The sequence below is a fragment of the Ictidomys tridecemlineatus genome, chromosome 11 (genome assembly GCF_052094955.1).
Source record: "Ictidomys tridecemlineatus isolate mIctTri1 chromosome 11, mIctTri1.hap1, whole genome shotgun sequence".
NCBI lineage: Eukaryota > Metazoa > Chordata > Mammalia > Rodentia > Sciuridae > Ictidomys > Ictidomys tridecemlineatus.
In genome coordinates, this window is record NC_135487.1 from 70,658,717 (window position 1) to 70,685,904 (window position 27,188).

Consider the following 27,188-nt stretch of genomic DNA (forward strand, 5'->3'; position numbering starts at 1 on the left):
ATGTGCCACCATGCCTGGCTTCTCATAAGTTTTTTTTTTTTAATTTTTTTTTATGAATGCCAGATTGGTTATTGATTTCTATCAGGATGGTGTGAGCAATTTCAACAGCATCCATCTCTTCTCTCATTTCATGTGTGTGTGTGTGGGCATGGAGCCCTGGTAGGAAGGATGTCACTGGGATTGTATGCTTCTGCTGATATGTCACTACCTAAGGGGCTTTTTCACCAAAGTGCGTCATAAAATATGTTAAATACTCAACTCCTAAACCCAATTCATTAATTATCTTGCTTAAAATAAACTTCAAATATATCACCTTTGACATCGTATGTCACTGATCATAGAGGGAAATGATAACACTTAAAATCAATAAATGTTTTAAATTTTATTTTGCTTATTATGGTTGTCATAATATTTTGACATGGAGGGCTGACATGTCAACAACGCTGTTATCAAGAGGTAAAGCAATGGCATTAAACTGTCTCCCCGTCCGTGTTACTGTTTCAGGGTAAAGTGGGCCCAGGGGGGAAATACAGTGAAAGTCTCCAAGGAAGCATCTGCTCATGGAGTCAATACAGGTCATCACTGGATGAAGCAGCCTGAGCTCAAAACAAAAGCTGGGGAAAGAAGCCCTGGCACTAATCTCTTCTTTTCTCCCAAAGGATTCAAAAATAATAAGCTAAAATGTATCCAGCAGTTTCTGTGCATCAGATCTGTGCAAAGTGTTTTATATATTTTATCTCATTTCCTCCTAAGAAGCAAGTACTTTTTATCCCTGATCTATAGATGAGAAAACTGAGGCTCAGGGAGCATAGTAACACATACAAGGTCATAAAAAGCTAGGAAGTGGGAAAGCCTGGGTTTGAATGGGGGCCTCAACAATTCAATGCCTGGCTCTGCTGGCAGACACTCAGCTATCCTATTCTGTGTGGTTCAGAACGAAAATTGATTCTGGCTTCTGGATCATCCTGACTTCCCGCCCAGAATCCTTACTTATTCTTAGGCCCTTACCATCTCTTGCTGCTGGGTGATGATGTAGTATAACTTGAATGTGAACAGAGGGTTGGTTTTACAAAATGCTTTCATATACCTGAAGAGGATTGGCTTGAAGGCAACCAATACTCTTTGTCTCCAAGCATTAGAGATTAAAGGCAGAGTCAAAGGAAACTGCAAGAAAGGAGGGCTTGAGAGCTATGCTTTTTCTGCTATTTAGGACACAGGCAAAGTTAGATTTTTTTTCAAAGGCTAAATGTAGGTTTGACCCTGCTTGAACTAAGCTCCAAAGCAATGAGTAAAAGATGTGACTTGGAATCCTACACAGCAGCAGTATTCTCTAGGCCCCGCTAATTAAGGTCCAGTAAAGAGCCCCTGGTGGGCAGGGCTGATGCCTTCTGTACCTCAGTCCCTGTTTGGCGCAGAGTGGGTCCCTAGCCAGTATTTGTTGCATGTGGTTCACCCACAGCTAGAGAGCAGCAGCTCGTTCTTATCTTAACCCCTCCTTTATCACCTAATGGTTTGCTTATAAGGGATTTTTGGTCTTGCCTGGGTCTCCACCAAAGCTTGTACAATTAGCCTCAGGAATTAAAGGAATATTTATTCAAGTGTAATATTTATTTATTAACTATATAGTTTATGGATAAGATCTGTGTGAGGCACTGGGGATGGAGCCACTGTGAACAATGTAGACAAGTGTGAGGGACAGATGTCAGTCAACTGATTAGACAGTTATCTAATTATCATGGTGGCAAATCTATGAAGAAGGATTAAATGTTATGGTGCCCATAAGAAGAGAACTTGACCCAGATTGACAGATCCATGAAGGCTTTCTTGGAAAAAATGATGTTTGGGCTGAACCATTAGGGATGAATGGGAATTAACCAGGGCCAATGGAGGAGTGTAATGGTAGGAGGAAAATGCTCCGCGAAAAACAGTCCAGGGAGGGAGAGTGCTTGGTGAGAACCGTGCGATCAGTGGAGCTCATTGGTGTTCTAAACAGAAAGCAGATTAGTTTGGAATGCAGGGTGGAGGACAGTACAGCAAGAAGAGACTTAACTTTTTTTTTTTTTTAACCAGCTAAGACCTTTTGGTTACAATAATAAAGATAATTTATTGGCTCAATAAACAGAAAAATCCAGGGGTAGGACAGCTGTAGTCACTACTTCAACCAGAGCTCTTTATTCCTCTCTGGTTTTCTGGGCCCTATTCTGCCCCACTCATTGACTCGTGTCTCCTAAGTTTGAAGGAACGGATAGTAGCTCTGGCCCTTATACCTACCTTCCATACCACCTAGAAAAGAAAGAAACTAGATAGGAGGCTTGAGATTCATCCTGATTGGAGGAGTGGTAGTCATATTTCTGGTCATATATCATGCCCTGTGTTGCGGAGGCAGGAATGACCTGCTTAGCTTGGCCTGGGCCAGATGATCTCTCTCGAAAGCCAAGGAGGAGTCAGCTTTCCTGGAAGCACAGAGATTGCAAAACACTCATCAGTGCTGGGATGCACAGAATGGATGATGGGGAGGGCACAGTGTCCATCACAATGTTGAAGAGCTAAACCTTTGTTGCAGGACTTGGGACTTACTAAACCCACAGGGAATCATGAAAGGATTTTCAGCAAGATGGTAATGTCATTAGACTGGTTTTGATGTCAAAAACATCATTATAAACTCTCCCTTGGTGGGCCTGTACTTTCTAAGACGACAACCATCCTCAGGTAAGTGCACAAATCATTAGGTTAGCAACAAAAATGCAAATCATTATTTTTCTAGTTTTTAAAAATAATAATCATAATAATATTCTTATTAGTCTATCTAATAATGTTAATAATTTTTAATAAAATAATAATATGGAAGTCACTATAAAAAGAGCTTTACAAAAATTATCTTATATATTCTTCACTATAATCCTAGGACGTAGGTCCTATTTTTTTCCCCATATTACTGATGGTGAAGCTCATTGCTCTGTGAATTAAAATATTGTGTCATTTCTACTAAACTCTAGAATATCATGGGGTCGGGAAAAGCTATGTCTTCCTTTATTTGCCAGAGAATTATTGAATAGAGTGTCAAGCCAGGATTCAAAACCTCAAGTGGCCAGCCAGATTGGGTTGAATCTTCTAAAAATTTTTTAAAAACATTATTATTATTGGTATTGGGAATTAAATCTAGGGGTGCTTAACCACTGAGCCACACCCCCAGCCCTTTTTATTTTTATTTTAAGACAAGGTTTCACTAAGTTTCTCAGGGCCTCTCTAAATTGCTGAGACTGGCCTTGAACTTGCAATCTTCCTGCCTCAACTTCCCAAGTAGCTGGAATTACAGATGTGTGCCACTGTGCCAGGCTAAAAATATTATCATGGTAGATAATTTGCTGTATATTATTATATGACATAAAATTTACCATTTCATTCACTTGTAAGTGTACAACCAAATGGCATTAGTTACATTCTTAGTGTTGTGCAACCAACATCACTGTTTCTAAAACCTTTTCATCACTCCAAGGCAGAAACACTGTAATTATTAAGCAATAATTCCCCAATAATAACCTCTAATATATTTTCTGATTATATGAATTTGCCTATTCTAGATATTTTCTATAAGTGGAATCATAAGTATTTGTTCTTTTCTGCCGGGCATGGTGGTGCGTGCTTGTAATCCCAGTGGCTCAGGAAGATGAGGCAGGAGGATCACAAGTTCACAGCTGGCCTTAGCAACTTAGCAAGGCCCTAAGCAACTCAGCAAGACCTTGTCTCAAAATACAATATAAAAAGGGGCTGAGGACCCGGCACAGTAGTGTGTAAGTGCCCCTGTGTTCAATCCTTGGTACCTCCCCCCAAAAAAATGATAATAGTAATGAAAGTATTGGTTCTTTCTATCTGGCTTACTTTCACTTAGCATAATTTTTTTCAAAGTCCATCCATGTTGTAACATGTACCAAAAACCTCATTCCTTATTATTACAGTAATTATTACAGTAATTACAAAATATTTGAAATTAAATAACTATAATTTTAAGCAAGGATTGCACTCTGCAGTGTCCCTCTATCTTCATGACACCCTATAATCTTAAAACAGTAGCCTCCTTGCACTTGTTAACATTGCCTGCCTGACTCGGAGGGCATTGGGATTGTAATCATTTCCCTTGAAATCTGGATTGACAGGGTACTGGGGTTAGTTACACTGAGTCCTCTCTTTGAGGAGGCAGAAACTACACTCTGCACTTTTTTTTTTTTTTTTTGCTGTCATCTATCAGGACTAGGTCTTATATACTAGGTGCTTAATAAACATCTGTACATCTGTGAGTTCAAATTTCAATTCATTTTAGCAAATTTTTATCAAGCCATTATAGTGTTCCAGATGCTAATGGGCAGAGATAAAATAGAGGGCAAAGTAATTGAGGTTCTATTCTCTCAGAGGCCACCTGCCCTAAAGGTGAAGCACATGGTGAATAAGAGCTGGTGGACTTAAAAATAACCATGTCTGTTTTTACAGTTGTATGTTTCCAAAGAACATTCACAAATATTAGTTCATTTGGTGCCATGATGTTGGACATACATTTACTTTTGAAAACTAATAGCTATTTTTCAGTATATTCTAAACAGAAGATTTGGAAAACTTTATTGTTAACCATAAGATTTTAAGGTTTGATTGCATGGGGTGAAAATAATTCTTTCAGAAGAAACAATTTATTCTAAATCTAGAAGTAGTTTGCATAAAGGATGGTATTTCTTAGCCCATTTGGAAGATGTACTGATTTTGGCCCTGCCTGAGGCTCTTCACCAACTTTCCTACCATTTCTTGAATATAATTCTTGATAGCTCCAGGATTTAAGTTAAAAGTATGCCTAAAACAAAGGCCAGAGCATGTCACCCTTGTCTTTCCATGTGTAAGTCCCTCCGTCAGTGACCAAGAGCAGCAAAGGCTCTCAAGAGAATGAACAAAGTTTCTGAGTTGCCTTGACTGGGTTTCCTGAGTTCACCAGACTTGCTGTCATTGGAACTGTCCCACTTATTTGGTTGTCAGCAGGGACAGTGCAGTGATAGCTGCCATGCAGGCCCCAACAAGTTTCCATCTTGCTACAGAGTGGAAAAAGTGTTGGTCTCTGTCTTCATTCATTACAAGCCTCCCCACTCGGGAGATCTGTGGAAAGGAGATAAACGAAAAGAGCCGACGCTGAGTCAGAGGGTGACTGGGATGAGATGGTGTCTTTCAGAATTTTCTATTAAGCACTTAGTCCCATGTCATGACCATGTAAGGAATAAAGGGGCCCACAGAGACCAATGGAGAGTAGCAGCTGAAGGATCCAGATGCAAATAAGTTTCAAAAGTGCTTTTTTTTTTTGTCAAACATAATAAAATATACTCTCTTTGAACAAACCTACCTAAGAAAATGATGTAGAGGGCAGAGAAGACTTTTGGTATGGGAGGAAATTCCAGTTCAGTCTGGTTTAAAGAAACTTCAACCACAAGCCCTTTTCAAAAGGATATCAGGATTCAAGCATTACATCATCTGAAGAAACTCTCCTTCAGTGTTCAGTCCCTGACTGGATGGAATCTGTTCCCTTTGTTTAACTCTTTCCCAGTAGAGACATAGCCTCTCCTGATTCTGGGAATACACTATTCCTGTTGTTTGCAATAGCATGGAACACTAGAGCAGAAAACACTTGAAGAAAGTTGCTTTCCATAAACCCTTAACCTAGGTTTAAGTTTTTATGCTTAGAGTGTCAAAAAAGTTATTTCAAATGCTTTGTTGCTATGTAATTGCAAAATCAGCATTACTGAGAGAAATGCTTCAATAAAAGCCTTTAGAAAATAGAGAACGTCTATTTTCGTCAAACCATGGTATGATTACCTTCCCCATACCTCGGTCCACTCTCTCTTACAACCACACTCCTACCTTTTGGATCAACATTTATGTCAGATTATGTGCTTTACCTTGTTATTATGGATGGATATTAAAATTATAGGCTTATAAGTAACCATTTATGAAACTGAAGTAACATACTATGGCCACCAAAGAGTAAGTATTTTGTAAGTATTTTGGTGAAAGAGTGACCATTTTGTTTGGGTATTTCTCACTTTATCTAGGAAAGGGCATTGATACAGTTAATGATTTAAGAAAGTATACCGCTCTGGAATTGGCTTACAGTCTCTCTCTCTCTTCCCACTGGATGCCTGAATGAACCAGATAGACACAGACAGTAATTGTGGGCCAGACTCATAAAATGACTCATAAGAGCTTGAAAGTTGTGTAACTTGGGGCTCTTATCTTGATTTCATATCACTTTCCCTTCCTTCCAAAGGTCTTGGAGGAAATATATGTTTTTCAGTTAATAAGTTAAAACCCTTCTATTTCAATCATTTTTGTTTTTCCTAATATCCTTTGAGACAAATGGAGACAATCTCAGGCATTGCAAAACCAGAACAAGAAGTACAGGTCTAGAGACGTGAAGAACTAGAAAGGTTAGAGGAACACAGGGATGAGAACACCAGCCTCTGAGCTCACACCCATTTATAGTGGGGCTGGTGGCTGATACAATAGCTGTGCCAGTCGGTAGGCTAGGGACAAGAAACTCCTCTTGAGCTTGTCAAATGGGATAGACTGACTTTCTTTCTGGTTTCTATCACTATAAACAAATAATAAGATTTGACTCCGTTAGTTAGAATATGGTTCCCAAAGACATTGAAAGGAGAATTCGAGAGTGAAACCCAAATGCTGACCTGCAAAGGGGACAGGAAGCTCAGAAAGGTGAGTGGGCATATTAACAATCTTTTTTTTTTTTTAACCCTCTCTCACACAAGAACCTACATTTCAACAAATACAAAATTGGCAGTTGGCTCAGAGTGGTACAGTGTTTCATCCTGTAAAATTCATTGCGTTTGAAGGAGCAGAGCTTATATATTCTCTATTACCTGGCTCAGGAATGTTTCTTTGTCACCTGTGAAAACCATTTCCTAGAATGTAGGCTCCCTCTGGCTCAAAGTTAAGAATTATCAGTCATATTGAAAAGAAGAATAAACATAAGCCAAACACGCGGATGTGCATTTGATTCCGGTTCATAAACTCCTTGTCTTTCAAGTAACCATGTTGTAAGGTGGGTTCCTCAGGAAGAGAACTCCGAGGGTGTGTTGAGAATTGTCCTGTCTTTGCAGGGAAGGGGAGGGAAGAGAACTCGAGTGGGAACAGGGAGCAGTCAAACAGCAATGCTGTCACAGCAAAGGGTGACCCTGACCACAAGGTCCCTTGGAAGTCTCCAGATTTGGGATGGCCTTGCAGACTTCTCTTGAATTGGGGCTGGGCTCTAGACCTTTAAACCCAAACATGGATCAATCCGAGGTTGTGACTGGAATGTGATCCTAGATTGGTTGGATTTCTGGGGAACATCTTATGAGGAACTCAGCTAAGAGCCGCGGTGTTCATCCTTTCTGGCAGCTGAGAGAATGAGTCCTGGTCCCAGAGGGTGGATTTGGGCAGCACACCTCAGCCTATCTACAGTGTAGATAAAAGGTCTCAGCATAATCCTAAGATTATTCAAAACTCTTAAGGTTTTTCACAGTCCTTTCAGGAATTTCCAAAGTAAACTCAAGGTGATACAGGCTTCAAAGGAATCTGCAGTGGCCCAGAGAGATGGCAGATTTCTCAGAAATTATAAGGTGAGGCTCTTGTATGGAACCTTTCTACTCAAGTCGTCAAATGAATGGCTTTTTCGTAAAGCAGATAGTAGTAATAACATAGGGGCTGCTCTGGTTTTTTTTTTGTTTGTTTGTTTTGTTTTTTTTGATCTGTAATACGGTGGGGCCAGGGGTGGAAATGTAGCTACCTCTATCACAATCAGCTTAGGAGAAGAGAGAGTGATTGTCTTAACCTTCACTAGCCCAGTTTGAATCCACATTCTTAGAGGATGAGCTAAAGGCTGAATTCTGGATCTTTCTGTGTAAGAAGGGGAAGAAATTTGCTGCCAAGTACAGGAGCACTGAAGCTTTTAAATGGAATCCACAGACTGGTTGTGGATTTGGAGCAACGCCTCATATGGCATCACTGTTCAGAGCCACTTTGGGGAGCTGGGGGTTCATCGTGGCATTGCTTGTGATAATCGAGATCTGTCTGAGATTCAGGAGGTGAAGCAAGAAGATATGTGTGCCTAATGTCGAAGAAAAGCATTTTTATGTCTGTTAACATTTATGGTGTCCGATTGAGTGGGTTAGCAAAATAAAGACAGATGGCAGCAGATTAATGCGAACACTTACAATACCTACAATATTGCGCCCACTCCAGCTGAGGCTCTCCAGCTCAACTTCCTCTACAACTCACAGTCAAATGTCACTTAGTGACCCTGAAGAGAAGAGCAATTTATGATGGATCAGGAATCAGGATTAACCATACATTTATCATGGAATGAGGAATCAGAAACTTCATTTAATGTATAACTGTGATGTTTGTCTGGGGCTGGTGGATCATTACTTTGCAATCACTCCTTGTGTTAGGAAGCAGGAATTGATTAGCCCAGGGTCATTAAGTCCATCCCCTGCCTCCAGGCTGTACAGTTTGTGTAAATGGTTCCAGCTGGATATCCCTTTATGCTGTTCTTAAGGAGCTCCTGAAGAGGAAATTACGAGATGTCCCAGAGGAGCCCGTGTGAGGGTCTCACAACCTTAAGTGCCAAGACGTTCTTTTCCATATTTGAGGAGCCCTGGACTGGGGGGCCCTGAAGCCTGGGCTCTCCCATCAGTTCTGATAATAAGTGGTGGACAAACCTTGGTAGCCATTCTTTGACTTAGTGTTTTCTTATGTAAGAGAAAAGTAAAAGTAGTTCTCTTGACACTTCTGCACCAGACTGCTGATAGGGACCGAAGGAGACAAGGATATGTACGGCACCTCTGTATTTCTGAATTAAGTCATGATTTGCCAATTCAGAGGTACAAATTGAGATCAATTAAGTACAATTAAGGACTTACCAGGCCAAGGAGAAGCAGAGTGATTAAGAGTGAAAAGTCTTGTTGACTTTTGATGGAGAGAAAGGTAAAAGACGGAGTCGATTGTGTCTAACATGGAACATTGGGTGCACTTGACTGGATTATGTTCAAGCCTATTTTTCTCAACACGAGATAACAAAGGTTACATTACATGGTGAGGGGGTTTCAGTTGTCATTGTTGGGTTGAAGTACCATTTGGAATAATATTTTATTTCTGGCTTTAAGATGCTCTGTGACCCAGGGTGCACCAGCCTGTATTCGGCTGAATCCAATTACCAGTGGGACAATGTGGTTTTGGTGTTGAACCAGACACCCACCCACTCATTGCACATGTGTTTCCATATCACATAATGAAAAATACATTGTAGCTTCAAGCCTCTGATAAATGATGGTAAATTTTTTCCAACATTGGAATTTTTCTAATGTCTGATAAATGTCTTTCATAATTCACTGAAGCTTTTTGAGTACAAGAGAACATCCATTATAAAGCAGAGATATGAATTTTCCCTGTATGTGCCTTCTGACACCACCCACCTTTGCATTGCTGGCATTTGAGTTGGGGTGGTTTTGTTGTCACTGCCCAGTGGGCTACGCAGCTGCACTGGAAGAGTTGTGACCCTCTCTCCCTCGGTACTTGGATACAATTTGTCCTGTCTCTTTCACCCTTGGAGAGCCTCACAGCTGGTCTGCATGATACCCAGTATCATTTTTATGATAAATGAAGGCCTTTCTTAAAGTACAGTATCTCTGTCCTGCTATGGCAAACGAAACGCCTCCTCCAAGGACAATAAGGCTCCTGTGAGCTGCAGCTATTCCACGGTCACTCTTGCTCTTTGATTTTTGCCACATCCTAAGTTTCTTTTCCTCATTTTTTCCTGGTTGATTCCTGGGAGTCTACAGCAGAGTGTGTTTGAGGCTCCTGTCTTTCAGAGACATTTTAAAATTTTAATCTTTAAGTAATAAGGGGTAGCTTATATAGATAACAAATTGTGGAGACTAAAAACAATGCAAAGTATAAAACATTTTATAAAAGCACCTTACCGTACTTCCATTCCAAGATCAGACCTTATTTCATTTATCACAACAATACTGTGAGGTAGATAAGGGGAAGGAGCAGAAAACTAGGGCTCAATGAATTTTAGGGTTTTGTCCATTTTCATATTTCTGATAAGTGGTAATGCTTGTGTTCAAACTCTAGTCGTTGGTTATTTATCCCATGTCTTACTATTAAGTAAAAATTATAATGATGTTTATTTGATATACATTTAACAACACACATAATGGTCATCTTGTCATTAGACTTCCACGGTAATTTACCTAACAGGATGCTTGTATTATAGGCACAGCTGATGTCAGCACTTGTAGGACTGGATGGGGATTGAGCAGAGAAGAAGAGAGAAGATGTGGCTTCCAGCAGAAGCAGCTCTCTTTTATAGAGTTGAGGGGCTTCAGGCTTAGAAAGTGAGATAAGGTTGAGGTTGGGAGCACTGACCTTCACTTTTGTTAAGGTTTTTTTTTTTTTTTTTTTTTTTTTTTTTTTAGTGGTGGTAGAGGGAGGATCCTTCAATTCCAGATCCTTCTACTTCTAAAAGGGAAGTAGAAGACTTCAGAGGAGCTTATATTCGGGTTGGTAGTTGGATATCCATGATAGTCAACTTTATGCATCAACTTGACTGGGCTGGGGGTTTCAGATATTTGGTCAAACATTATTCTGGGTGTTTCTGTGAGAATATTTTTGGATGAAATTAACATTTAAATTGGCAGTCTGGGTAAAGCAGTTTCTCTTTCCTAATGTGGGTGGCTTTGCTATGGTTTGAATGTGTGTCCCAAGGTTCCTAGGCTGGGAACTTAATCCCTGATGCAACAGTGTTGAGAGACAGACGTGTCTTTGAAGAAGTGATTAGGTCCTGTGGGAATGTATAAGTGTCATTATCAAGGGAGTGGGTTTGTTATAAAATTGAGTTCAGCTCCTCCTTCTTCTCTTTTCCATTCGATGCCATCTACCATGTTCTGATGCCGCAAGGAGGACCTCAAACAGAAGCAGCTTTCTATCTGGGACTTCCCAAGCTCCAGAATGATAGGGAATAAGTCTCTGTTCTTTATAAATTGTCTAGTTTTAGGTATTCTGTTATAGCAGCACAAAATGGGCCAAGACAGCCTCCATCCAGTCAATTAAAGATCTGACCAGAAGGGGAAGGCTGACCTCCTCATGAGTAAGTGGGAACCCCTTCTGCCTGACTGTTGGAGTTGGAACTTTTTTTTTTTTTTTCCAGAAGACTGAACTGAAACATTGGCTCTTCTGGAGTCTCACACCTGCTCAGTTTCAGACTGGAACTACATCATTGGCTCATGTGAGGCCAGTATCTTATGATAAATTTCCTGGTCTCTGGAGAATTCTGACTTGATATAACATCCTCCAATAAGATAACAAGTTAGTGGCCAATAAGCCACATGTGTCTGTGATGAGTATACTATGGTTGTTTTGGGGAGGAAGTCGGGGGTCCTGGCAGATCAGACACTGGAGAAACAGGACACAAAAATGCAAAAACACCCAAACTCACTATTTGAGGTATGGGTGCTATTTCTCAACTTGTACTATGACCTCTCAGGGCAGGATGTGTTGATGGGAAGTTTGTGAATGGGAAAAGCTGGAGAGTTAAAGCAATTTGGGATCATGAATAAGAAGGCCTGGGGTAGATTCCAAGTAGAACAATCACAGGACAGTACGGAATGTGCCAGAATGAGGAAACAAGAGAACTCTAGAGAGGCGGAGAGGCTGCAGGAGAGCCACCCCGAGAGGGAAAGAGAAGGGCATGCAGAGTGAGCATCCCACAGACTCTGAGATTTACCTTGAGTGAGCCCTGCTTGCTCTCCTTCTTGAGATGAAAATGACTGCCATTTAACTCTGTCGAATAAAATTTTACAGTTTTTTGAACTTGAGCCGGTAAACATTTACTCATGCATTTATTCAACAAATATTTATGGAGTGCTTAGTATGTGTTAGGCAGTGCTCTAAAGTGCCAGGGATACAGCAGTCCACCAAACAAGCCAAGTTTCTAGCTCCTGGGGCTTCCCTTCCTATATTGTGCTCTGGCTCTGGGTTACCCTTTTGAGACAAATAGGCAGCTCCCCTCTGTACTCCAGGTTTGGCTCCTGTTTTATTAAAAGCCCAAATTCTGAACCAATTTATGATAAAATGACAGCGAGTATGTAGGAGACACTTTGGGAGAATGAGAATTATCCTCTCCTAATTTCAGTTAGCCCCTTTTCAGATCTTGCCCTTAAACCATATCATTATATAGTGCTTAAAAGACTCCAAACTGCACTTGACATCTATTATCTCACTGTATGCTCCAAACAATCCTTTCAACTAGATAAAACAGGTCTAATTATTTGCAAGTTTGAGCAAACTACTGCTCAAAGGTGAATTTGGTACTGTCTTCATGCAGAATTTCGCATTTGTCTTTCCATTTCATGTCAGACCACATGTGCTGCCTTCCCTAACCTCTCCCTGCAGGTGGGAGAAAGGAAGTGTTGAGTGCAAGAGGCTGGGTGAGCCAGTGGCAGGGAGCTGCCTCTGAGGGTTACTAATCACAGGAACTGGGTGGGTGCAGAGGGAAGTGTGGCGTGGTGGTGCGGGAGTGGTATTTCATGCGGTAATTGGCCACGCGTGCCCAATCTATGTGTAATGCAATGTGGGGGAGGAGTGTTATAGGATATTAAAATTTTCTAGGGAACATTTTTTCCCCTCCACCTACGGACAACCTTTAATGTGCACAGATGTATGTTTTTTTTTTTTTTTTCCTATCAAGCTGATCCTACAAAGGGGAGGCTGAACATTGGGAAGGCAGGCAGCCAGGGAAAAATGGAAAGCTTCCTTGTAGTCTTCTTCCTCTCTTTCCCCAAATATGGGGGCAGGAGGACTGGCTGTCCCAGGATGCTCACAAGACAGACCCAAGGAACCACAGCAGTCCAAAAATGAGGGAGTCCACTGAAATGAGACTGCCTTCTTCAGTGACATGTGTTTAGAAAAGTTTGCCAGTCCTCTTTAATCTCAACCACAGCCTGAGAGGTGGGTGGGGCAGGTCCTATTAGCCCACTTTATGGATGAGAAACAAAAGACAGATTTTAAGTAATCTGTAGAGATTTTACAAATGGGGTGGAGATTTGAACTCATAGTTGTCTGTGATTTAAACCATGGATTTCTTTTTCTGTGCTGGAGTTCTTTTCCCCTATGAATAAAAATCGAGGAAGAATTAGTGATCAAACAAGGTAACTAGTTACATATGGATGTAAATTTAATTATTTACAAGCCAGCATAGAATTTACTCACAGTGCTATTTTGTCTCTTCTCAAATAATTGAGGTTTGCAAAGTCTGGGGCTAAGGGTTCTCAACCTGCTGCCAATTTGGAACTTTTCAACAACATAAAGTTGTGTAGGTGTGTGTGTGTGTGTGTGTGTGTGTGTGTGTGTGTGTGTGAGTGTGTGTGTGTTGTAGGGGTTAAGCATAGATAAGGGTAATTCAATATACCTTTTATATTGAATTAAGGGGTGGAATTCTCAAGTGCAGTATTCTGCTGGACAACCAGGTTTGGAAAATACTTTTAGGGCTGGTGCTTAAGCAGAGGCTGGTTCTGATGGTGCAGTTCCGGACCAGGTTTCCCCAAATGACATCCAAACAGTGACTATGCTTGTATATGCTCTTGGCTTAGCAAGGCCCTTACCTGGTTGGCACATAGGGACCGCTTACTTCTGATAGTGGAATTCTGTAATGACCCCATTGACTCCTGTCCTGAGTGTCCTCTCTCCTGGAGTGTGGGCTTCATCTATGAATAAGATGCCATAACATTAACTCTCTTGTTTCAGTTCCATGAAGGACAAAGGTGAATAGATTTTTCAGATGTGACTAGTGTCCCTAACCAGTTGTCTTTAAATGAATCAAAAGGAAGATTATCCTGAGTAAGTCTGACTTAATTAGATGGAACATTTAACAGAGAATCCAGAAATCAGAATCAGAAGGAACAACAGAGATGCTGTCCTGCTAACCATGAAGACACAAAAGGCCACAAGGTTAGGGACGGCAGGTGGATAGTAGGGGCTGGGGTCTGTGATCCTGTAACCTTAAGAAACTGGAGTCCACAAAGAGCCAGTGAACTTGTAAGAGGACTCAGAGCCCCAGATGAGAACTGCAGCTCTGGACAACATCTCAGTTTCAGCCTGGCGAGAACTAAATAGTGGTTCCAACTACCCAGTGCTTGGACCCCTGACCCCAGAGGACTGTGAGATAATAAATTTGTGCTATTTAAAACCTCTAAATTCATAGTAATTTGTTACACAGCAACAAAGAATTCTAACATATTGTGAAATCAAAATAAATATTTTCTACAGTAGCTAATAAACTGCAAAAATCTTAGAACTATTTCAATGCTTCTCTTTTTAAATTTATTCTACATGGAAAAGAAGAATGACAGGGAAAAGAGGCTCAGAGTCAGACATACCTATAGACTTCTTAACTAAGTTTTGGCTATATGTGTGTGTGTGTGTGTATGTGTGTGTGTGTGTATGTATGTGTGTGTATAAAATATGGATAAAGCTAAATTTATTATAATTTTAAAAATTGGAATAAATTTTCATATCACAAAATTTGCCCTTTTAAAGAATATAATTCACTGGATTTGGGCATCCATCATCACCTTCCAATTACAAAATATTTTCATTTTCCCCCAAAGAAAGCCCGTTAGCAATTACTCCCTATTTCTACTTCTCTTTAACCACTGCAACCACTTACCCACTTCCTATCTCTATGAAGTTGCCTATTCAGGACATTTAATATAATTGGAGTCATACAAAATGTGGCTTTTGGGGTCTGACATCTTTTACTTAGTAAGTTTTCAAGATTTTTCTATTATATAGTAAACAAAATGTTTTATATCCATACAATGGATATTATTCAGACATAAGAAAGAATAAAATCAAATTGCTTCATGAATTTTGTCTCTCTGTTGTAAACATTTAATTTGTCACAATTTAGTTTATATTAATACCAATTTAATTTCAATAATGTGCATAGAATTTGCTCTAATGTAACCCTATTATCTCCCCTCCTTGTCATATTATTGTCTAATGAATGACGTATTTATACATTATTTGCCTATGAGCAGTTATAATTGCCTTAACAGTGGTCATTTAAATCTTACAGAAAGAAACAATTGCAAACAGAAGATGTGTTTACACCGTCTTTTGTGTGTACTTATGTCATTATCTTGACCAATGCTTCTCATTTCTTCAAATGAATTGACTTACTTTCTAGTGTGCTTTCATCTCATCAGGAAGGATTCCCTTTAGTAGCTCTTTCAGGACAGGTTGGTTAACTACAAACTCAGTTTTTGTTCATCTGAGAATGTTTTAATTTTTTTCTTTATTTTTTGAAGGATAGTTTTGCTGGATATAGAATTCTTGCTCAATAAGTCTGTCAGCTCTTTGAATATGTCATTCTACTGCCTTCTGGCACCCATGGTTTCTGATAAGAAGTCAGATATTATTCTGAACAATGTCTTTTGTATGTAATGAGTCACTTCTTGCTTCTGTTGAGGCCTAGGTTTAATGAGAGGTGAGAGCGTAGGGCCTTCTCCAGTCTCACATGGGCATGTGTATAGCCCTATACGTATATATGCACTTGACTTTCTGGATTTCCAGGAAAAAGCCAGAGATTTTCAAAGCCCTATTTGACATTTCACTCTCCAGCTTTTTATTTTAAGATTTTTGGTTAGCTTATTTGTCCTGACTGTTATGGTTGCCCCAGGCAACTGCAAAGTTACACAACTGCCATAGATCGTTTTGATACATCCCCTCAGAGAAAAGCCTCATAATATAACCAAACTCCGAATCAGGTCGGAATAAAGACACATTTTCACCTGGAGACTGCTCAAACAATTCAATTCTCTAGGAATTCAACAGTGATTGTTAAGATTCTGGATTTCAAAGTCATTATGGAACTGTTTGGTTTCAAGGCTACTGAGTGCAAACTATGATATCCTAAAACTTGCTTTTCTTATGAATATTTAGCTGTTTTTGCTTAAGTAAATACTACTTGGTTTGTTGCACTCCATTTGCTTCATTTCCAAAGTTATGAACATTTTGATTTTGACACTTTCTGCCAGTATTCTTTTTGCTTTCATGAAAGATCATATTTTTCGAGGTCCTTACTCTGCTATTACTACTGATGACATCCTATTAAGTCATGTTTATCCTTCAACACGTTTCTTAAGATGCCTAACTTTCTCTTTGTGTGAGGTAGAGTGATAATACCTGACCAGCCTCATTTTAGGTTCATGGAAAGAACTAAATGGGATATTATATCTGAAACATAAAGAGTTCAAAATAAGGGCAAGTTGAAATTGAATATACACTACTATAGTTCTTTTGTTAAGATACACATCAGTCAAGTGCTGTGTCAAAGAAGCCTGGCTCACGTCGACACTTGGGCTGCCTCTTCCAGAGTGTAGAGTTGTAGGGGAATGATTTCCTAGCCATGGACTATATTTTAGCTCCCTACTCCTTATATCTAGGGGTTCATGCAGCTGGTTTTTACCAGTGCTTTGTAAGTAGTATGTTAATGCAAGTTAAAGAGGCTAAGGAATGTTGAAGATAGTGTACTACAAGATGGAGGAACCTCAGATTGTTACTTAGAGAGCATCTGTGTGGAGTTGGCTTTTTCTTTTTTTTCCTTTATTCCTTTTTTTAAATAGGAGAAATAAACTTCTATTGTATCTGATCCACTTATGCATGTTTACTATGGTAGAGAGGATTAAGTTAATACAAGAGATAGTCCAATATAAGCACTGGTGTTAGAATAAGGCTAACTTTATTATATAATCAGTATATAATCCTATACATAGTAGTGACACTGCTGGCAAAAATTATTGTACCTTATCATGTCTATTTGACTTCTCAGAGTGAGGGTCCTGGGTCAGTCAACTTGGGTGGACCTGATATGTCTATCTGGGCTGGTGGAATGAGCTGGTCCCACTCTTTGGACAGAGGGGAGAATTCATAGCTATTAGGTTGGGGAAGAAGACTTTTCCCCCCAAAGAGAAGACCCTCCAAGAATAAATGTCTGGCCTTTAACTTCCTAAATAATATGTTAGACGGAGAAAGAATGGGTTTCTTTTATGTAGGTCCAAGAAAGCTTCTCTAGGCCAAGGTCAGACTCTTAAAAGAGACAATGTCAGGGTGAAAATATCTGACTGGAGGATTGATGTCAATTTTAACATCTGGAGAGTCATTCTGGGAGTCAGGAATGACAGAGAAAGTAGAGAAAATGCCACGAGGTGGGAGCAGAGGACACTTGCAGTGATTCGGGACACATGTGAGCCACCCCCCAGGGACCCCTTGAATCAGAGAGCTAAGAGCCAGGGATTCTTGAGATTTTGCCAGTGAGGGTTTTACATAAGGGACAGCTCTTTTGTTGCTTTCTTATGACACACATTTCTGACTGAAGCATCAGGCTTTTGAAACCTGAGGAAATGCAGCCCATACATATGCTACACGATGAGCTGGGTTACGCAGCTTATAATGCAGGCAGAAAAAGATACTGTGATTTGCGTCTGTCCTTTGCTCATTCTCTTTCATTGTCTGAAGTCCACCTTTTTTTTTTTTTTCCCCCTCTCTAATTGTATGACCACTGGGACTAGAGAAACCACGGATGGAGTTCTGAGAACTCCAGGGGAATGCTGTAATAAGAAACTCATTTCTATTGATCTTCTCCGCTCCCAGTAAGCTCTGTATTTGGATTGCTTTGGATGTGGGGGGAATGGGGCAAGGGCAAACATCCAGTAACTTACATTTTCGGGAGCTTTGTGGTTTATACTCAGAGACTCAGTGAACTGATAATGATGGCAAGCAGAGGTTAAATCCCCATCTCATCTTCAAACTGGGAAGAATAAAGGATTTGTATTCAGTCACACAATGTGGAATGAGGGCAGCTCTTAAAATGATTGCTCAGGGTGCTTTTTTTTTTTTTTTCCACACAGCCTCTGTCTATCGGTATGTGATAAAGTCTGCTCAAAAAGAAACTTTTGACTAGATATATGATAAATGAGAAATGCCCTTGGGAAAAGGGAAACACCTGTTTTCCCCCACTCTGTTCAATTCCTCCCAATTAATTCCTCAGGGATATTTGGGTGATAGACATCAAGAGCATAACACCCTCCCCCCATCCCATCCCCCCCCCGCCCCCCCCCACCCCAGCACAAGTACCCTGGGCATTTTAAAATTGAGAGGTTTTTTTTTTTAATTATATATATTTTCAGTTGTTGATGAAAATATATATTAAAGTTGTTGATCTTTATTTTATGCATTTATTTATATTCGGTGCTGAGAATTGAACACAGGCCTCATACCTGGTAGGCAAGCGCTCTACCACTGAGCCACAACCCCAGCCTCAGGAGTTATTATTATTATTATTATTTCTGCTTTGGCAATCTGGTTTGCCCTCATATTGCCTCTGTGGAGCTAAGGAAGTATCCTTCCCCTGAATTTATACACACACAAGTTGGAAAAGCCTAATGTGGAAAAGGTCCATAGAAACAAGGCAATGCCTTTGCTTCTGACCATACATGGGTCTTGGCACTGCCATAGGGGGAATTCTCCTGGGTGGTACCCAGCCTCTGCCCTGTGCCCTTGGCAGGCAGGCAGCTGTGCTTTCTTTAGCATGGATGCTTCCAGAGAGTGACTGGTCAAAGCCTCAGATGCTTTCTTCCCACAACAGAAAGGCTTACCCTGGGCTTTTAGCCAGAGCAGAAACGACCCAGAGGGAGATGTTTCTGAACACCAGCTTCCCTGAAATCCACTTCTACTTCTCACCTTAGTGCTGCAAGAACCTCTCTTATGGCCACCTCTCACAGAAGTTTAAAATTTTTCTCTCCACTTAATTTAGTTTCCAATGTCTTACTCATACTTGGCTTCTGACTTTATTTTACTTCAGTGAGAGTTGAAGGCAATAATCTTATTTAATAGCCACATATACACCTTCCCACACATCGGCTACACCTTGTTACATTACAAGTCCTCAGCTTCCCATTTTATTCCTCGAAATCAAGAGGAAACCCCCCAATAGAATGTGCTAGACAATTAACTGGGCTACTGTTGGCGGTGGAACACATTTTTGGTTGGCTCTGGTCATTGGGTTCAGTGGAGAGGACAGTCAGAAGGAGCCCTACTGCGGCCAGACCCCAGCTCCCTCACCAGGAGCCCTTGTTTATGAATCAAGGTTTTTCTAGACAAATCTACACATTGTCTGAGCCCTTCATCCCCACCCTTGGAGGACATTCCAGCCAGCACATGAAGGTGCAGCATGAGGCTGTGCTCTGAAAAGTCTTATTCTATCCTTGGCAGAGCTGGTTGGAATTTGAACTTTTAAAAAATTAACCTTAATTGGAGCACCAGCTAAATATGGGATTGTTTCTGATCCAGTGTAACTGAAGGCCCAGGTGTCACTAGTGAGAACTTCACTCGCATCTCTTTGCTCCCTACTCCAGGGGGACAGTGTCCATTTCTGCTCCACAACTAGTCTTCAGCCCAGGAAGACAGGAAAGCCCGGTGGAAACTCCTCCTAAACACACCCTGGATGGAGCACTCCAGCAGGAATAAGCCAACAGTTGCTGTCTGGTATTTGAACATCATTTAATGAGTGCCCAGAATTCATCTGTAAATGCACATTGTTAATTTAGGGCCTGCTATTCATTAATTAGGGGTTTAGTGGCAAGTGCCATTGAGCTATCTGCAATGTTTAAGGTTACGTCAGGCCCTAGTAAACGGCTTGCTGATAACAAGATGCATCCATCTTCATTACTCGGCCACTCCTGTCTGACTGTGCTCAGCATCTTCGAAGGGCTGTGCCTCTTGGAACTGAAGAATTAAACTTTTATCCAAACCAGATTCTGCTCTTTCACCTCTTCTGATTCCTTGAGTGCTTCCCATTTATTTTGCCCAAATGACATCTGATTACCTAACATGGAATGAAGCAGGGTCTTAACCTAAAACAGTCTACAGATCTCAGTTCTCAGCTGGAAAGTTCCAGTGGGTTAACGCTAAGGAAGCCCTCACTTTTCCATTTCATCTGATACTGGGCTGGGCGTAAAAGAAATAGTTTCTGATTTTTCTTCTCGTAAGGTGGCAGTTCCAATAGGAATTTTTTTTAAAAGCCAGAGAAATACAGGAAATTAATTTTAAACCTGAAGAATAAATGTCCCAATTGGTTTGAGTTTACTTTTGCAGTGCTTCTCTAAAAATATGTATTATTTGAGGCAATAGTGGTGCCAAATGAAATAATTCCAACCACCTAAAGAGTCCTACATGTTGAGCCTCAGCTGTACAAACGCAGTCATGTTGGAGGTGCATGCTCAGTTACCAGGGCTCCAAAACCTGCCCTTCTGTTCCGTTTCTAGTCCTGCAGTCAGAGCAGGCAGCGAGAGTTGACATGTAGGGAAACGCTGCCCTTAAAGGAAATTATATAAGTACAAGTTTGTTTATCCTTCAAACGCTAGGTTAGAGGACTTGCATAAAAACGAACTTCTATTGACAGATGGTCTCTCTAAGTAGCTGCTTCTCAGAAGGGAGAGCGCTACCTGGCATGGCTGTTTAACACATTAGGGTGCTTGCAGGGAGAGCCTACTGCTCCCCTGAACCATGGTTCAATTTTAAGCATCACTGGTTGGGCTGGGTTATTGTAACTATGTGGAGAAGTGAGCTTTGAGAGCCTGACGCTCAGTGTGTGCAAGGGAGAGGGGAGGAGCAGGAGGAGGAGGCGCTGCTTACTGGAATGATAGCCCAAGGGAGGGTATCTGAAAACCTTTGCGCCACTGAGCTGGCACACTTATCACAGGGTGACAGTCTATACCGCGGGCCTGCAGTGCGTTGCTGTTTGTGGTGCATGCTGCCAACTGGCTTAGAAAATGCAGATCCCTCTCTAAGATATAGAGAGCAGGAGGCAAAATGTCAGCTGACTGACATTCCCAACAATAGGTCTTCCTCGGCTCAGGATGCTGGAGTGTGGATCCCTGCCCTGTGGGAGTGAGGCAGCTCTTCCCCAGCTCTTCCCACGTACCCTCCCACCCATCCAGGCTTCCTTTCTGCTGGAGGGCCCCTATCCCTTCTCCCAGGCTGGTGGGAATGTAAAAGCCTTCTGGCTTTTACTCCTTTTAATTTTGTAATTAAATTCTACAAACCTTAAGATTAAAAAAAAAAGTGAGTTGTATTCATGGATCATCTTCTTGTCCTACATCTTACTAAACACAAAATAGATAATGTCCCGCAGACTATGGTGAAGGGGGGTGGGGCAGGCAAACAAAGGCTTGGTTTCTTACATTTAGTCATGAAGTTATCTACATTATACACGATTGAAAGAAACAATCTTAAGCTGAGGATTTCTTAAATTTACCGGGAATGATGCACTGGACACTTGAAGTAAGAGCTTTTTGAAGCTGAGGTGCTGCTGGATAAAACACATTCTTTCTTTGGAAAAGAGAAAGCCAATATATTGTGGGGGCACAAGGAACAATGGAGCCAATGAAACAGAGGTCAGAGCTGAAGGTTTCTGGTAGAAGCAAGAAGCAAGCTATATACAGGTATTTTAATTTTTTTTTTTTAATTCAGAGAGAAACTCTGTTCTTAGGACCTGGGAAGCTGCATGCAGACTGATAGTAAGAAAAGCACTTGCTTGTTCAATTTTTATCATTCAATATTGTATTAAACATTTTTAGGCTCTTCAGGTCAAGGAGACTTTTAAAAGGTTAAAAGCTATTCAAAAGGGTTACCATATCCATAAAAGCAAATGAGATTAAGCCTAAGGACTGACGGAGGAAAAACAATAATTTAGATAAACTGCCACTGCCTCAAAAATGTTTTGACTTTTACCAGGGAAAAGAAATTCGAAGATTCTTGGATTGGTTGTCATATCAAAGATTCATTAAATATGAAGCAATTATTTTTGTGTCTTACACTGTTGGGTGTATTTTAGACTAGGTTCCACCTTTCTTCAGTTACATTCTTTCTAATGGTTTGGGAGAAGTAATTGCATGGGTCCAACTTCCATCTGTCAACTCTTGACCTTGCTGGTTGTGTGTCTGTAACATCAGACACTGTTGTCATGGAAAGAATTATGATGTTTCAATCGAATGTATTGCAAAGTTAACAAATCCATAACATGATCTGGATCACATGGAAGGGGTTGGAAAATGTGTTTCAGAGACCTTAGAGGAAAGTGACCGGGAGGATATCCACAATAACGTTCATTTCCACCGCTTACTACTAATTGGGAAAATTATTATATTACAACAGAAGAGCTAAATTTGGACCTCAAACTTGAAGTGAGTACTCAAAATCAAAATGTGAGGTTCAGCAATTGAGACAAAACATTAAACATTCACATCATCATATGACTTGGTGACAACCAGGGAATGTCTGGCCTTATTTGAACTCTTTATTTTTTGCTCACAGTACTTAAAAATATGGTTCAGTCTGGTTTTTGTTCCTAATCTTAGAAAACTAAACTGCTAGGTGGATCTCTTAGAGCAGGTAGGTCAGCCAAAGAGGGGACTGCCGCAGTCAGGTCAAGCTGATATTTGCTAGAAAAATCTAAGGGTATAGAACAGCAAATTTTGTTGAAAAGAAAGTGAGAAGGGAGTTGATACTAAAATTTAATCTGATCTGTTATGGAAACTGAGTCTGGCCTAACAAAATTAAAATGGATAGAAACAATATTCTGGACACTTGAGGTTTGTTTCCATTGTCATGTGTCTGAACAAATAAGCATCCCAAGTTAGTAAAAGAGGCTAAAATTTCCATGTCATAAGAAATAGTCCCTAATAAAGAGTTTTCATTCTACATATCTTTTACTTTTATAAAGTTGAAAAAAAGAATGTTGTGGACATTAAAAATTGGGCTTTGGGATCAAAAAATGGCAAAGCAAAGCTGACACATCTGAGATGAGCTAGAAAAAAAAAAAAAGCAATGTAATTGATCCTGCCTGAAGAAAATCTACTAAATGAAACCCAAAACTTACAGATGAATAAATTAAGTGATGATTATTCATATTGTAAAAGAGTCTTTAAAGAATTCCCCTAGGATTCTTTTAAAGGCTGAGCTCCACTAGTTCATGTAAGTGTTTGTATACAGATCATTAACTATTTGACAGGCAGGCCAGAAACACAGGTAGAGGGAGCCAAGGGAAAGGGAGGGAATGTTCAAGTGCTAGAGGAATCACTGGCACTTGAGGATCACAAGTCTCAAGATAAACATAGATGAAACAAGAATGAAAGTCAAGCAAAAATATGACATTTACTTACAAGCAGGCTTTACACATCAGAGCTCTTGGATGTGGATTGCTTGGCCCCGCCACCTAGTTGGCTGATTTTGGACAGGTTGCATAACCTTTCTGAATACCAACCTTCTGGGGCTACATGAGGATGGCATGTGTTAACACATGTAAAGCACCTTAACAGTGGCCTGGTATGTAGAACATACTGTGTGTACAGGTTTCTTACATGATCCTGGATCCGTGTGTGTGTGTGTGTGTGTGTGTGTGTGTGTGTGTGTATAATAGCAGGTATTTTTCAAAACAGAAACTATGAGCATGAACAGGAGACCAAAAATGATTTCATAAAAACAAAGTGCCCTCTAGCCCCCCCAGAGAAAAATAAGCTCAAAACATCGAGGAGAGAATTCTGCTTTCTGTCAACCTATAATGAACACTCCTTGAAATAATTGTCTTGTCTTTGGTTTTTTAGGGGGTTGGAAAAATTTGTGTGATTGGAAAGTACATAGAGACAGTCAGCAACTTAGTATCTGTTCATTTTTTTTTTTAATGTTAAAAGACCTAGATGCATCTGTTATTACATCTGTCATTTAAAGACAATAGTAGGCTGAAATACAACTTTCTTATTTGTGGGAAAGAAAACTTCTTGCTTGGTTGACTTCACTTGGGTTACACAAGAATGAACTTGTTCTGTGTAAGCTACTCAGTGCATCTGCTTTGTATGGATCTTTTAGCTTGGGATTGACCTTAAATGATACTCTCCAAAGGAACAAACAGTGACAATGTGTTCCAATCTGCTCTCCTGGTTTGACCAAATGGTTGAGTTTCACAGGTTGCCAAACCGGAAGCACCAAAAATGGGTATGAAAGTCAGAGAGTAGGTGTGCAGATTGTATAAAACTAAGAGCCAGGTAGATGTAAGGAAGAGTTCAGGCTCTCTGGAGTTGAGGTAGCCCATTCTGGAGTCCTGCAGTCTATTGTTAGATTTACCACATTGGTCCTGGTGTGTCTAGCCTGAAGTTCCCACTGTTTGGAGGATCAGATGACATTTTCATTAAACGATAAACGAGCTCCTATTTAGTGTATTACTTTGTGTACATGCCCTCTGAAACTTCTCTTCCATTCAGGTTTCCCTGCCTGGCCAGCCTTCTGCTCATGCTATAGGACTATCTGTTCTCCCATACCCTATCCTTATCAATGTTGGATACAGGTTGAATAAAAATTTGCTTTTGGCTCCTCACACTTGGTTTCTGTGAGTGAATGCTGTTGAAAATGGGTAAATAAATAGTTTTTAAGTGCGGGAGATCCAATTACTTTCTTCAAAACTTGATGTTCTTGACAGTTCTGGAAATACTATACTTTTTTTTTTTTCAAATGTTAAAGTGGATTGATCTTTCCCTAGCCTCAGAGCAGATTGCCAAATTGCCAGCTTTCAATATATTATTAATTTTTTTTTTAATTTAAGTGACTTGATTCATTTCTGGGGGGAAATTTCTCAAGTTCAGAAAACTCAAAACCATGAAAATCTATAAATGCTTTTATTTATGACTTGAGTTATAAAGAATAAGGGACAGAACTTTGCTTAGTGGGAGCTGGATTAGTTGCCTTGAACAACTGTCTCTTACTGGGTATTCCCCAGTGTCCAGTGGCTATAAACTTAGTACCAAGAAGTTTACCTTAATTAAACTTGCTTTTTCTCACAAAGGAACCTGATCGCCTAGACTTCAGTTCTGTCACCTATTCTCTCACTTACCCATTGCAACACTTAATACAATTGAGCAATTTATGTGTAACTATTTGTTTAGTGTCTATCTATGTGGGCAAAGAGTAATCTCTCTCATGATAAGGCCATGGGTCTTTCTGATTCATTATTATAGATCCAGAACACACAGATAGTAGGTGCTCAAAAAATGGTGAATAGAGAGATACTAGTAAATTTTCTCTACTTTCTTTATTACTGGTAATTATATATCTATATCATATATATAAACAATTGATCAAAATAATATCATATTTTACTTTGCTTCACATATCACCATGAATTTCTTTTACTTCTGTATTCTCATGTATATTCCCATCCTCCAATCAACATAAATCTTTTTCATAAAGTTTCTAATTTCCTTCTCATTTGTACTCATTGCTTTCCTGGATTACTGCTCATTTTAAGACTCCTTTCATTATAGCTCTGTCTCAACCTAAACTGTTGTTGGATTCCTTTTCTTCCTCTTTCTTGGATTATTTTTCATATTACTGGAATATATACTCCTAATATTTTCCTTAGCAAAGAGACAAGAAATAGTCACAAGAAATGACTTTCATGTCTAATGCCTTTATTTTCTCTTAAGCTTTAGCTAAAATTGCACTTAATATAGAATTTTTTGTTTAACTTTTCTTTATACTTTTTTTACATGTTGATTAAAAAACTGATGTTAATCTGATGCTGACTTCTTTTTAGATAATGCTTTTTTTTTCCTTTCTAAAAGTTTTTGTGATTTTTCTCTTCTTGCTTGATGTTCTAAATTTTATAAAGTTATATTTAGGGCATAGTTTTTCCACTTGATATTTGGTGGGGTTTGCCAATTATTGGGTTAATAATTTTTTTCCAGTTGAAAGAAACTTTCATCTATTTTCTTTTGTTATTTCTTTTATTATTTTGATTCCTTTATTGTTTTTATTGTTTCCTTCTAATATAAATAAATATTATAATAATATACATATACATATACAGAGAGATATAGGGCTTTCTGAACTTATGTTGTGTATCATTGTTTTATGAGTTTTAATGCATAAAAATTCATGTTTTTCTAATAACACATAGAAACCTCTTTTTATATTACAAATGCAATACATTTTTTAATTTGAATACTGATCAGACATTTCCGATGTTCTCTTTTACATTATCTCTTACATTATTTCTTTAGCTTTAATATTTATTCATGTTTTCTCTCTATACTTAGTTTCTCTTTAGTTTTTAGTAATCTTTGGTCAATCACTAATTTTTGTGCAGAAAGAACTATATTCATTAGTATAGATATATGGTACGGGCATCCTTTGAGATTAAATGGACCATTTTACCCAAAAGGCCACTATCCCAAGTGGAAGGGCTGCCTTCAGGATTGACGTCAAATGCAAACTCTATGAAAAATGGATTTTTATTTCTAGTACTTGAACAGTGTTGGGCACCACAACTGCCAAATAAACCAAATACTCTATAAATGGAGGGAGAAAAGGGGCTATTTTGGACAGAATTCTAAGGATGGACTTCCAGTTATAGACCCTTGTGGCCACTTCTGCCTGTATCTGGTTGGAGACTCAGGGACCTTTTAAGGAAAATTGTTCCCACCTCTACTACATGGTTTTTCTATGTTTTGAGTTGTGCTTTACTTTACAAAAGTTTATCTAACAATATAGACCTATCTGCATCTTGTCTTCCAAGGACGTCATTGAACTTTCTGGTTTGTTAATGCCACTCCCTTTCTTCTCATTTTTTAAAGGGTTATTTAAAAGTCTGTCAAGGATTTATTTGTTTTATATGCATTTTCCTTTCAATGGGAATTTAGAATGGAGAGGAGGTGAATGTGGTTCTGTCCACCCTCTTGAACTAGAAAATTACATAGTTCTATTAGCCTTCCTCAAAAGGGTTATCTGAACTTGACTAAAACTAACCTGGCTGTTCACAAATAGATGGACCTAACTGTAAATAGGTAAAGTCCCACACAAGTTCCCCAGACCTTGCTAATTATTCTTCATGGATCAAGTAGGATTTAATAGTGTTAAGGGATTTGCATGATTCTAAATTGTTCTCTGAGCCTCTTGGCAGTTTCACGTGTGTATAGAAGAGCATGATCAAAAACAAAGTAACTATAGAGATATGCCTAACCAAAAAAGGCTAAGCTAAAAACTGAAGT